This window comes from Anser anser (assembly GCF_964211835.1).
Source record: "Anser anser genome assembly, chromosome: 4".
Classification (NCBI taxonomy): domain Eukaryota; kingdom Metazoa; phylum Chordata; class Aves; order Anseriformes; family Anatidae; genus Anser; species Anser anser.
Genome location: NC_139724.1, coordinates 3,977,288 through 3,991,518, shown reverse-complemented (window position 1 = coordinate 3,991,518; position 14,231 = coordinate 3,977,288). Strand labels below are relative to the sequence as shown.

At 42.4% G+C, this 14,231-nt stretch overlaps 1 protein-coding gene across 1 annotated transcript in view; it reads left to right on the top strand.

Moving 5' to 3' along the window:
• The first annotated feature begins 1,880 nt into the window (after window positions 1–1,880).
• Window positions 1,881–14,231, top strand: part of LOC310899068 (uncharacterized protein) — a 256,969-nt gene continuing 244,618 nt past the window's right edge. Inside the window, exons 1-2 of the mRNA XM_083835016.1 lie at window positions 1,881–4,729; window positions 4,851–5,061. The gene's annotated coding sequence lies outside the window, so the exon portion shown is untranslated. The remainder of the gene's footprint in view (window positions 4,730–4,850; window positions 5,062–14,231) is intronic.

The following is a 14,231-nucleotide window of genomic DNA, read 5'->3' as shown; positions in this document are numbered from 1 at the left end:
GAAGCTGTGGGATGGGATTAGCACCTACCTTGGCCTCTCTCATTCTGTCCACCCCACAGCAGCATCCAGACCCGGGCTGTGAATGCTCAGCAGGCTTTTGTTTAGTGTTTTGGCTACGCTCGTTATTTTTGTGGCGGCACTGTCCTTTCTCAGCAAATGCCAGTCCAACCAGTTCATGTCTCCCCTCAGAGCAGGGCTGCCAACTTCCCTGTTGTCAGCGTGTGCCACCCGTCGGTGTGTGTCTCCAGTGGGTCAGCTGCTGAGCTATGGCAACCAGAATTGTCTGGTTAGACCCAAGCCTTACACTCTCTGTTGAGCCTCAGCTCCTCAAAGTCTGGTTTGTACGGTGGCAACACTTATCAATAAGGATTAGGCGGCCTAGCACTAGTTTTCAAGCCTCATTGTATGGCTTCAGTCATTTGTGACAGGACTTTTCAGCCCATAGCTTGCTCATATCCCGTGTCCAGCGCAGTATACTTAACATGTTTGTCTGCTCTCTAAATGTCTGACTCTGCAATACTGTCACTGGACTTCCTTGTCAATAGTGTCATGTTGTAGCCCAGGGAATGAATGAAACTACTCCTTGTTATTTTATAGGAGCTGGATCCAAATTTGGGGGATTTGGGAGCTTAGCAGAGAAACCCTAGAAGGGGTGCCACTTAGAGTTTTTTTGACATGGCTTTCTATGCTGCTTTGAACATCTCTTCCAAAGCTTACAGAAACCTGGGATCTCTCTGTAGTTGCTAAATTCATTTTCGTCCATACTTGGTAAAATTAGACCTTCTGCTATGCGCTGCAGGTGTAGGCTGAAGGGGATGTCACATTTTTCAAAAAACAGGTATAGCGCAACAGTGCTGCTGCTGTTGGAGCGTCCCAGCTCACCGGCCTCTCTCTTGCTCTTGTCCGGAAAGCATGCAGATGTCACACCTTCTGTCTGCCACGGCGTGCAGGGACTCATTCCTCATGCTGTGAGTGCTCGCAGTATTTGTGCTCACCCTCTTCAGGGAGCCTCTGTCGTGCTTGTCACACAACCGCTTCTCCTGTACTTCGCTTGTTTTTTTTTGGTGCCATTCCATCCCTCAAGCTGTAAAATGTTCAGCCTAAAGTGTTCGTGTGTGGTACCTGGCTGCGGCCTGTAAATGTTTCTGAAGGAGAAGAGGGAAAATGATGATCCCAAATCATCCAAATATTATTTTGTTACAAAAGAGAGTATTTCTTCTTACTTTTATTTTGTTTGTTGGGTGTGAAGTAACTATGAAGAAGCATATTGAAGAAGATGAGGTATATATGTATCACGCCTCACTCTCCTCTCATACAGTTTTGTGTTCATCCAATGTGATGATCTGTGTCCAGTCTGTTTGTGGTCTTTGGTGTCTGCTGAACCGTATGTTGCTGTGGCCAAAAAGGTTGATGTGCACAGTAAGTACCCACCCGATTTCATGTTGTCCCTCACAGCAAATAATTTTCTCTTCTTTCTACTTTCCAACACCTTCAAGTTGCCACTAGTCCATGGTTTTTGTGTAAAACGACTTAGGGCTGAAGAATATGTCAGAAATCTTCCATCTCTCACCACAGATCTCTTCTCCCCACACACACAATTTCTCACTTAAAGAGTCAGACAAGCCCAAGCAAATAACATCAAAATAAAATTCTCAAAAATGAGTTGATTTGCTAAGAGAGTTAAGATTTTTTTTTTTTTTTCCCCTTAGCAGAATTAGAAACTGTCCTTATAAAACACCCACCTCGAACTTAGCCTGGTCACTGAGATCACTGCAGTAGTGCTCCAACTGCAGCTCATGCCACACACTATAAAGTATTGAGGGTCTTCTCTGTCTGTGGTCATGTTCCCTTCCCCTGCTTCACCTCCCACCAGCCACGGAGGGAGAAAGCTGACATTTCAGGCTGCACACCCTTTTCTGCCAAAACACTCCCTGCGCTGGAAGGTGATAGGCGGTATGGCATGGATGCGGCCACCTGCACTGTCAAGATGGCACGTCCATGAGGGAAATGGCACCGGGCTTCCTTGAAAGCCATTTTGTGGCTGTGGTGGGGCAAGACAATGTGTGGATCGCCCCCCAGACACAGTCTCTTTGGGGTGTCCCTGCCTGGTGTGGATCACCACAGACCCTCAGGGCTGTCCCTGTCACAATATGGCCACAGTCTCTCAGGAGCATGTACTCCCCATCCACCACGGAGGCCCCAGAGTACGCCTCCCGCCCCATGGCTGCGATCTTTTCTTTGTAAAAAATGTTTGGAAAGGGGTGCTGTGCGCATTTGAGAAATTCTGGAGTATCAGAGCAAAAGATTTTGAAGCACAATGGCCAGGTCCCACTGCCCGTCTGGAACGCGCCATGACAGGCCTGGGCCGGCTCATGGCCGCCTCACGGGCAGCTGCCCGGCAATTCTGCCGCCACCACGGTGCCACCGCCAGCACCTCGCTGCCACCGCCACCGCTGTGGCTCCTCACGGGGAAACGGGTGCAGGCGTGCTGTCACCGAACACTGTTTCCTGCTGGGTGTGAGAGAGAAGAGCAGCACCCAGCACTGGCCTGGCCTAGTGTCTCGGCCTTCCCCAAAGTGCCCCGAAAAGGTTAAAATATTAAGCGGTGATTGGGGAAATCGCTCGTGTAAGGGCAAATGCGGTGGCATCCAGAGGGTTGTTCTCTGTCTGGGAGCTCGGCCAAGCCCGCTTACTCACTGTAACGTAGCGTGTCAAAGAGCTGGCTCCTTATTAGACAGCGCTTTTAAAAAGTGTTTCGCTTGGAAACGTAGTGGTAAATTTTCTTCACCAGTTCAACACTGCTTCATTTTTTTTTCTTCCCCTTTTACTACTTTTATATGAAGCAGTTCTGGCATTCCCCCATCAGAGAAAATGTTAAATGCTTTTAGAAAAATATTTGTTCTGATGGAATTTATGATGTGATCTGTTATTCAAATTTATGGTTAGCTTAACATGGTAGGTTAGATAAAATGGCTCCTGATGACATAGTGGCAATCACATAAAGCCATACTTTTAGGCATGTTTGGACAGCTTATCAAAATGTGTTTGGAAACAGAATGTAGGTATAATAAAATGCAGGGTAAAGTTGGAAAGATATCCTGGTTAAAAAAAGAAAAAAACAACAAAAAAAAAACACCAGAAAAACGCCCAAACCATAAACTGAAAGACAAGTTTATAGGTAGACTATAGGAGTGTCTTCGTTTCCCCCAGGCAGAAAGACATTGACTTGAAGAGGACAGATAAAGGGTTCTTAGTGCTCCTTTTTGGCAAGCATGGAGAAACACAAACCAAACAACAACAATAAAACCCCATGACCCAAACATTTGGTGTGTCCAAACCACTCGAGTAGACAAGGAAGGGGAAGAGGAGAACCCCTGAGCAGGTTTCTCTCCCTTCAGGAGCCATGTCTCCCAGGACAGCGAGGTGCCCGCTGGTGCTGCCGGCATTACCCTGCCCTCCTGAGCACACGTGAGGTCCATTACAGCGTGTAGCCCGCTCCTTTCCTGCTGCATTCACTGGCGGTATCGGTGCAGCCTTGTGAGGACAGCCTGCCATGTAAAACACTTCTCCACTCAGCCAGGCCATCCCCGATCCGCCAACCGTAACTAACTATGCTCCGTGGATTATCGAGGAATGTGTGTTTATGGAGTCGCTCGCAGTAACTGCAGCCATCGATCTCACGACTGAACTCTTTCCACACGGGCGTATCTCACTTTTTCCGTCTGCTGTCTACTGGCCTTATTTTGCAGGCTTTTCCCGTCCTGGACTGGGTTTACTCATGCCACCATTTCTGGGGATAAGAGTCACGCTGCCTTCCTGTGCTTAGCGCTGCGCTCCTTAAATGACCATATTCCCCATGTACCCTTTGGGGAGAAAAGAAAGAGGCCTTTTAAATTTGGCAGACAAAAATTGCAGGGGTCATAAGGAGATCTTTCTGCAGCTGATTTCTCTGTCTCTGCCTGCTCCTGGGCAGCTATAGCTGATTCTGGTTATTGTTTCCCCTCCTGATTTCTGTGACCAAACATTTTCACACAGCCCATTTGACTTTAATTTATTTTCCTTTTTGCCTCAGAGCACTGGGAACACAGGGGCAATGAATACTTTGTGGCAACCACCTCGCCATGAAATGAAAGCCCAAATTAAAGCAGGGAGGCTCAGAAAACATTGCGTAGTAAGAACAGCCAGGAAGTTATTTCTGTCCTCTTGGATTTTAAAAGCTACTGAACATACCTGTGATTATAAGTGAGCTGTAGGTCAATAAAAATGTCTGTTAGTGCTTTCATTATAATCTCAGTTGTTGGGAGTTTACATAGCACAAACATTTGCTTTGTGGTAAAAGTACAGCATGTAAGCCTTTTGATCTACAAGCAGTGAAAAAAATAACTTTTTTTTTTTTTGCTTTGTTTTCATTCCCCCCAAACACTCTTTACAAACGGAGTTACAGCAGGAGCAGTCTGATGTTTGAGCTATAAAACATGGCATGAATATAGATGACACTGGCCACTCCCACTTTGCTTGGTTTGGGGGAAAAATCCTTTTAAAAGGCACGATAAGATCTCTTCTGAGTACGCTCAGTAGCAGACTGCACTGTCTCTGCAAAGAGATGGGAAGCCTGAAATATAGGCTTCTCCTTATGTAAAGCCATGCGATGAGTAACAGGCAGAGGCAGTGAGGCACTCCCTCTGCTGCTCTGAGACCTGCAAGAGGGCAGAGAGAGGCTCAAGATACGGTGAGTGTCAAGATTCTGTGATTCTTCAGTTCATACAGGGTGAGAGAGCAAAAAAAAAAAAGTCTCAAGTTGCATTTCATTTTTTTTTTTTTAATTTTATTCAATTTAATTTTTTTTTCAGTTAAAAAGGCTTCTCTTCTCCCATGAAGAAGGAAGGCAGCCCACTTGTGGCTTCTCCAGGCCTTCCCAAAGAAATCAGCAATGAAATGCTGAACAGCTGGGCTCCTTCTTGGCACTTCATAGACAAGGGGGTGAAAGGAAAAAAGATTTCCAGATACTAAAGCAGGAACTGCAGCTGCTGCCATGGCAGAAGTTTTCCTGGGAACAAGCAGGTAGGCAGCTCAGTAGCGACTGGGCAGGATGAAAGAGTGGCAGTGAGCAGAGAAATGGGTGTGATACGCAGCAGCATCGCTGTCTGCCAAACTCTGGCTCTTCCCAGTACCCAAAAAGGCCCAGCAATGTCAGCTTACGTGCAGCGGAGGCAGTACCTGCCCAGTCTGTATCAAATGTCAGGCTGTTTCTTTAGGAAACCTGTCTGTGCATTTTTCCTAATCTCCTGAAGCACAATGAAACACAAAGCGTTCCACTTCGGGACTGCTTGTCATGCCTGCTGAGCTATGGTACAAACAGTAAGTAATCCTGTATTTGCAGATGATACGAAGATATAAAAGGAAGGCGTATTTAGGTCATTTAAGCATTCCTAAAGTTTTTTGTGCTTGACTGAGAAGGATGAACTACAGAGTTGATTATGATCTTCCTGTCCCAGTGTCCTGCCAGAGGACTGGCTTTATGAGCCTCTTTCCTTGTCTCTCTGGTCTCTCTCTCCCACACCAGCTCTCCAGACTCTGGGTCTCACACATCTACTCCAGCTTCCCATTTGGGGAATGTTTACACATAGTTTCTATGAGGATTAGAATTTAGCCTGATGTATTTTCCTATGGAAAACTTACCCCCGTGCAGAACCAGACCTCCCCCCAAATGCTAGGTCTTATTTAAAAAATGTTGATATGCTGAAACTTCTCAAGATTTGACACATTTTTATTTATGTATAATTTTTCAGTATGGGAAAAATACTTTGCCCTTTGTCTTCTTCTGATAAACATCAGGCTTATCAAAGGTTGACTTTTTTTCCTCTTAGAATGCTCTTTTAGTACACAAACATGTTGTCTTCTTGCTTAAAATTTAGCATTTTTACAGGCAACCAAAAAGAATGGTCTTGCAACAGGTAGTTTAAGGGAACTGTAAGTAGTAGAGGAAAATACACCCATCAGTAATCAACAGCACCATTTCTGTAACTCCTAACACCTGCTGACCAAGTCAGGTGTTGGATCTTTAAATACCATCTCTGAGAGGACTATTTTTGTTGGGGGATGAGGATTTCTTCATTTTGAGAAGTTCAGGGCTTAAACAGGCTGTGTTCTACCCTTAAAATATATATTTCAGTTTTTTTTTTTTTTAAGTGATTAGCATTCTCTGCTTTTTCCTTCTCTTTCATATCCTAAAGGCTAGTGAGAGCATGCATAGGTAAGGGTGTATATATATTTACCTGGAAGATCTGATACTCCTGAGGGATTTGATGTTTGCTGGAAGTTTCTTCTTTTCCCCTTGAGGTAAAGTTTACTTCCTTGCACATCCTAATAACAAGCAGAACAAGGTTTTGAGTTTATAACCGGAAGAGAACTTTAAAATTAGGTAACTCTGTTGAAGAAGTTATGCTGTAGATATTATAAATCAGTAGTGCTGATGTCTCCCCCTGCCTCCCTCTCAAAGTTGACATCTTTGTGTGGATGGGCAAGGTAGTTCATGTCTCCTAATAGCTGCATTGTGCAAACTAGGGGGGACTAGAATGTTTTTGCTGGTGTGATGCTGTGCCTTCTGGATAGCTAATGTGACAAAAGGGGAACTAGGATGCACTGCGTGTACATGGAGTAGGCTGGGTTAGCCTATTGCCAACAGGATTTTACCTATGGAAGACATAGTAGGTAAAACCTGTAGGCTGTTCTTAGCTAAGTCTATTTCTACTGTGCTTAAAAATACTGCTTCTCTGTGGTCTCAAGACCTTCCTTACCACTAGGTTTGGCAACTTCTGTGTATAACTGAGACACCAAGTTTACGCTTTTATGTTATTTCACTAGCTCTCTAGGTGGCATAAAGTTTTCAAGGGAAAGTGACACCAGGGGTTTTTAGAACGTTTTTATTTCTGCTCTTTAGTACAATGGCCCTCTGTTTTACCTGATATTTTCTGTTATTGTTACAAGAAAGGAAGGAAAATATACTTTTTCGTATCTCCATTCTGCCTGTGTTATTAAGGCCTCTGATACTAAACTGAGTTCATTCAGACTGTAGCATTTCTCATCTAACAATGTTAATACTTTGAGTAGATGTAAATGAATTTGTAAGTGACTTGTACAGTATTCTTATAACAGCAAGTAACTGGAAACAACTCATCTACTTTCTCTCTTCTTGTTATATCCTTGTCTTAAATATGTTGAGCTCCTTTCTGTTCTCTTTCTAAAGGTTAGACAGGCCTAGTTTTAGAAGTAATGTGATGTTTTTTGGTTTTTTTTTTAAGCAAAATAAATCTGAATTTTTAGTGTATTAGGGAATTTTAAGCTTATGTTGTCAGGCTAGCATTTTAAAAAGATTTTTAGCAAAGCTTAGCATTTTAAATCATTGAGCTGTTATGTTTATTAGAATTGAATCTATTGTATAATACTCCTAAGTATTTTGCAAATATTTTCTTGAGATTAAAACGTCTGCATGTTCTTCTTGAATATAAGGAACTGATAAACTGCTAACTCAACCCACAGTTTGAAAATCATTTTGTTTGATGTGCAAGCTAAAATATCAATTGGGTATCTGGAGGCTGCTGCATCTTTGTTGGGTGTTTGTTAAAAGCACCTGTAATATTAAAATGCACCCTTCAGTTCAGCATACAGCCTGACCTGATGGGAAGGAATTACATGTAGCAATAAGAATATGTCTAGAGTCAAAATTCCAATACAATCTGCAGCTGTGCTAAGTGGTTGTTGCTCCTACTAGTGTCAATAAAATAAAGATGTGGTGGGAGGGCACAACTATAAAATTTACTCTTCCTACTCAGATGACTGGGATAACAGTACTACTTTTACTCTGCAATTCTGGAAGCTAATGCTTTCTTCTATCTGTAAAATAGATTTTTATTTTTATTTTTTTAATAGAAACTGAACTCTGTAATCAGAGAAGAATGTGACTTGGAGGCAAAAATGCAAGATCATAGAACACTGATCTCCTCCCACCCTACTTCCACACCCACTTTCCTTTTGCCCTAGTGTGTTTGACCAACATTAAGAAGATTTGATGGGGACTTCTAGGTTTCTGTTAATATTTATTAAGTGAGCGTGCTCTTATCACTGTTGTTTGAAGTCCTGGATCATTTCTGGTGCACCAAGACAGAGCTTCTTTGACTCATGTGCTGATAGAAGCTGTCAATTGTTGTGCAGAACCAGGACACACTTTCAGATCCCACAGCTGAAGGTTGCCATATACTTCCAGCATGTTCTTGTCTGCTTGAAAAAGTCCACAGCTGGTTAGTTGAATGATTGCTTCCAGAAAAAATGGAGCGACTTTCCTCCTTCATTCTGCAGATGCTGTTCACTCTAGTGAGCTAGCAGAGTGGGAGAATAGGATGATGAGATGCAAAGTGGAGAAAAATATTAATTGAAGACCCCCAAATGCCAGGTTTGGAGGCTTGTGTAAGTCATGATTCAAAATCAGAGGAGGATTCCCGTTTTCTTTTCTGAAGCAGAATTCCCTGCCACACTCACAACTTGATACCTATAAGAGAAGTGAAATGACCCCTCTCCCCCTCCCCATAGTATCTGAATAATTGATGTGATGCAGTTTTAAAGATAGTTTTCCTCATTCGGAGATCGTTCTTTGCTACTCGTGAAAGCCAAACATTTTGTACTGGCTCAGAGAAGATGCCTAAAATTCCTAGTTGCCTCTGAAAGTCCTTGGCTTTTCAGGCAAATCTTATGAGTATCGAGAGATGTTGTGTTCTCACGGAGTATTCTCTTTCATTTTGCAAGCATGTGTTTTTAAAAATAATTATCAGCTAGAAGGAAATGGTAGTTAATGGCTTGGTTTCTTGGCCAGGACAAAGGTTTGTTTCCTTTTGTTATTAGCTCTGTGTCATCACAAAAAGTAGGCTAACTTTATTGCGAGTTTGTCTTTTTTTGTTTTCTTGACATATTGGGATGAATAGCTCAACATAACAAATTATTCTATGTGCTTTAGTTTCAAGTTTTTCATGTAGAATCCAAGTTCTAGCATCAGGATTCAATTAAATGATAGTTTGATTTGACTGAAAAATTAATGGTCCAGAACAGAAACCCTCTAGTATTTTTTTTGAAGTTCTTATTTTCAGTACTTCTGTTTTAAATAAAAATCTGGACTCAGCCCAGTAACATAAAGCTACATGTTCTCTCATCAGCTAAACATACATAATGATTAAATTTAACAGTGATTGTTTGCTTATTGCTCCTTTTGGCTGCATAGGTATCTTTTTGCATACATAAAACTAATTCCCTGGCTATAAGTGGCACTGCACTGAGTTGCTGTGAAAAGTTTGTTGCTACTGTCTGTTGCCCTTTTCAGGAAATAATGATTTGCCAAGTACAAATCATATTCTATAATTATATGTCATCTTCAATGACAGCTTGAACATTCAACTCCTGTTTACGCTCGAATCAGGCATATTGATTTTTCATTTTAATGATAAACAGATTGGCATGTAATACATTTGATGATACATCTGCTTAAAACGTGTTAAGATCCCTGAAAGAAGAAAAAAAAAAAAGAGTTCCAATGTAGGCTATTGGAGGCATTCAGGCCGAACATAAAATGAGGATGCATGCTACTCTAGGTAATTCACATCAAAAGAGTGCAGTTCCTTTAATTTGGTATCCACACAGGCATATTTATAATTTGCTTTTCTGGTTTGCAGTCTGTCTTTTGGCCGTGAGAGTGTTTTTGCAGCCAAGAATACTAGGGGAATTAAGAGGGGAGGAAAAAATAAAAGCAAATTACTGGGGCTTTATTTGAAAAAATAGTTTTGATTTTGAATTTTGATTTGTTCTCATCAGAATTTACTGCAATTTAAAATGGAACTTGTCCAAACTGTGCAGTTTAACCTCTTGTTACCTGTGCATTTCCTTCTGAATGTTTTTTTGGCATTGTTTTATAGAGCTGTATGCATGCACCTTAACATTTCACAGCAGTGTGTACAATACTTAACTGTATTAAAAATCTCTCTACTGAATAGTTGCTCTTATAGTATCCCAGTAAGCATGCATCTTTATCTAATTTTCCCTATGGTAAGTGTTAAGTAAACATTATTTAAGATTTCTTTAGAGTATAAACAGATACTTTAAAACACATTTGATCTGAAAATCTCCTGTGGACTTGCATGTGAAACTGAGAACTTGGCTTTATTGTATACTATCTGAATATTATATAAAGTCCCACTATCCGCTTCTGGTTTGAGCATGTCCTGGGATGTAAGCTGTATGATTATCAGGTTTGGCAGCAGGTACAAAACAGAAATATGCACGTGTTCACAGGGTGTATTTACAAAGGCAAACAACTTGTTAGGATTCTCAACGCTTTGGATAGAGCAGTTTTGACCAGAAAATAACTGGCACCCTTGGAGGGGAGAACACAAAGAAAACCCGCCTAAATTGTAATGGTAAACCTAGCTTTCATGGAGACAATAAATAAATATTTAAAATAAGGCCAGTACATGCTTTCTGTTCTGTAATTTGCAAAATACAGAATTGAAGACTAGAGAATCTTGAGATGTGTACTTCTCTGTGCTTCTTGTCACAGAGAACACCATGACATTCTTAGCCATCAGTAAGGCCAGCAGATATGCTCTGTGTTGAAGTATCATTGTCCATGATGATTTTTAAGGCTGCTTCTTCCTTTGGACTTGCATGATTTGGCACCTAAAGACAAGTGGTTTGGAGCCCCCTACCACAGATGGATGTCCTCTTTACCTTGTTGTTGCTTTGAAACCATTCACACTTATTAAAAGTCATTTTGCTGCTCAAAGTGGGGTAAGCCCTCAATACCTGACTTTTTGTATTCCCTATCCTCTGTTTCCTGTCAGTCTCTTTAGTAGGCCCCTCATAGACTGACCTTGGTATATAGGTATAAGTCTGTTCTTCAACACAAAGGTGATGTGCTGATTTTTCTGAGGGATCCAAGGCACCAGATGTCCTCAGTTTGTTGCTAACGTAATTCTTTTTTGACCCTGCGCTCTTCTGTCTGCGTTCTGCCAACCCTGTTCTTTCAGTTCTTCCTCAGTTTTCTTTGATCTCATTCCCTTGTATTTTCAGGATGCTGCTCTTATAAGTACATCTATATTTGATCACGCAGAAGGTACATCTCTGGGCAGGTTCTATGCTCTTTGAGCGTGGCCCATCACAACGCTACCTCCGTCAGTGAGGATGAGAAGAGGTAAAGGCTCAATAGATTCAGTGTGTTCCTGAGCTTCATTCGACTGCTCCTGTGCAAAGCCTGGGAAGCACAGTATTCATGTTTGCCTAAAAAACCTGTAAATTGAGTATTGGTTAGTTGATGTCAGTAAGGAAGGTGTAGAGGATGTTCTAAGAAATGTAGAGATGTAGAGATCTACAGATAGTTTGCTTTTGCAATAGAAAGGTTCTTCCTTGAATAGAAAAATGTCTTACACTTTCAAAAAATCAACTGTTGAAGGGAAATATAAAGCAGCAAGGAGCTGCCTGTTAGACTTGTTTATATCCTTGCCCTAGCCAGCAGTTCAGCACAGCAACACATCCAGGGCATAAACCCTGGTTCTGTGGGTGAAACTCCTGTAGGAGTCATGTGGAGAAAAGCTATATAAAGACTATCGGCTTTCCAGGTGACTGTGCCCTGGAGTTAATTGTTAATGTTTGCTCGCGTTCTTGACTTTGTTTGGAATTTGGTAGGTCTGATTCGGGAAGGCTTTCACCAAGCCGCTTTTATTTTGCATGTGTGCCAGTGGGACCCCTCGTCACAGACTGTGCAAGGGGAAGCATTACGTGAGGCCCTACCGGAGAGACAATCCCCACTCATCTTCTGTTTCTTGGCTCTCCTGTCCGCACTTCTAAAACATAACTCTGTCCTCTTCTCATGAAAGATCAAGGTCACAATTCTTCTCTAACCCTCTGGGGAGGGTGCTGTTAGGCACTGTGGTGCAGGATGAGTGTGGAGCCTCATGTAGGTCCCTGCTCCAGACAAGGGCTGGATTGGATTGAATATTGTTACCTATCATACTGAATATTCTGTAGTGCTGTATTTTTTAAATTTATTAGACCGAAAGACACTTGTGAAATCTTTGTGTTATCAGTTTGACATGTAATGGATGCAAACTCACTGTAGCTTCCAAAATACAGAAGCAGGAGCATGTTGTCTCTCCCAAGGAAATGTAACTTTCCCAGCGGTCAGACAGCTGACTTGGGGAGGGGTAGAAAATAGACAAGCTTTTAGGCATGTAAGCCTTTCTTCATGCTTGACCAATGCACAACAGATCCTTTAGGCACACAGGTTTGCTACAGGATACTTTTATTCTGCAGTAGTATAGGCTTTTTCGTGTAAATTAATGAATTCAAGTGTATAAAATATCAGATGGTATCTTAAACTTGTCATTAGTAAGACGTATGTCAAGTTATCTCACTAATGAGAAAATTAAGATGTGTTACTAGAGACCTAGCCACCGTGGCATTATTTATGTTAACTGATAGAGCATAAGAGTTTGAAATGTACTGGGGAGATGTGGAGGGAAAGGAGAACTTACACAGCTACCTACTGAAAGAAACGGAGTTTGGGCTACTCATTAGGTTTTAAGTGGTTCTTAAGTATAAGAGAAACATTTTGATTTTTATCCTTAAAAATTAAAATAAAATCCAATTTTTGTGGTTTGGTTTTAGGCAGTTCAGCAGCTCTTTTGACTTGGATTTGCATCCTGCCCTAAACAGCAGCGTTTGGAAATGCCATTTGAAATAGCGGTTCTTGTTTCTCCTGCTGTGAAAGCGTTCCAGTTCCTGGGAGCTCCTTAGTGGGTGGATGTCTGCCCACTGATACATAGCTCAACAAGATAGAGATCTAGTGCCACGTGTGAATAGTAAAGAGTCCATATTTTTTATGAACATACCTTTGCTAGCCACAACTGAAGGGTAGGACAGGAGCCACCTGGCGATGTCCCCAGCACATCCCAGGGCACTGAAGCCTCCCAGCGGAGACAGAGGGGAGGAAGGCTGGCATCGTAACAGACTGCCTGGTGCAGAAGCGTGTGGGCAGTCCTGGGGGAAGCTGTTGCCTAGAGGACAGCTCCAAAAACAATGGAAGGAGATAACTTGGCTGGAGTTGTTTAGCATGCAGCAGAGGTCAGGGTCTTCTTGGCAGACCCTTTCTCCTCTTCAGTAGAACCCACAAATGTAATAGAAGTGGGCTGCTGCCAGGAAAGGAAAAATGGATGTTTGCAAAGGGCATTCAAAACTGGCAAAACCTAAACAGCACCAACCAGTTGAGCTGAGCCCTCCCTCTGTCTCCTGCTGATTTTAATAGGATTGAGTTACTTGAGTAGTTCCTATAGTCAGATTACATGTGGGTATTTATAATTATTATCCCTGATATTTCTTTTTTTTTCCACCCCTCCCCACATTTGCTTGCACTTTTTCCTCTAGTTATGTTGCAAACTCTGCACAGGAGTGGGGAAAACAGGGTTAGATGTTTCTTGGTTATGCTATGGAGCTAATGCCTGGCAGGTAGCTTGTCATTGTACTTAAAAGACTCAGTGAAAGCGCAGAAATGAGGGTGGCTGGGTTTGGGCACTCGGGTGCTCTTCAACTACAACTGCCCCTCTTCTCCCTCAGACTCACGGAGTGAGCAGCCCTAACCCCAGTCTCACTGGCAGTCCCTTAGGGTGCCATACTGTGGAGCGGGTACGCCATTCCTCCCTTGTTTGTTTGAATTTGTAGCTGAGGCTGAATGCCCGGAAAGCAGAGCCGTGCCTACCGCCTTGGTGCTGGATCAGAGTGCCACTGGATGGTGGTACATTTGAAATCTGAATCCAAACGTTGCTGCTTGTATCCTTTTCTACTTAAAGATGCCTGCCCGTGTGTCTGTTTGCTCCCACTGCCTAATTCAGCAGCTGTGAGCTGCAGGCAGTAGCACACGTGCACTTGGCTAAAATAACCAGCCAGCCTGTCCCTTTGCTCTTGCCAGAGTCTCATGTTGATGAAGAGAGCTCTTAGGATCAGATTTGGCTTCTCAATTTACCTTATTCCTTTGCCCAAGGCCAGCAGGAAGGCCTTGTCAGGGTGGCCTGCCTTCTTATTTGTCTCCTTATTGGGTTTAAAAATAGTAATTCAGAGAACTTAGTACGGTGTCTAAATGGTTCTTATTTGAACCTTAAAATTATATTGTTGATTAGGAAAAATCTCTTTTGGGAAGAGGC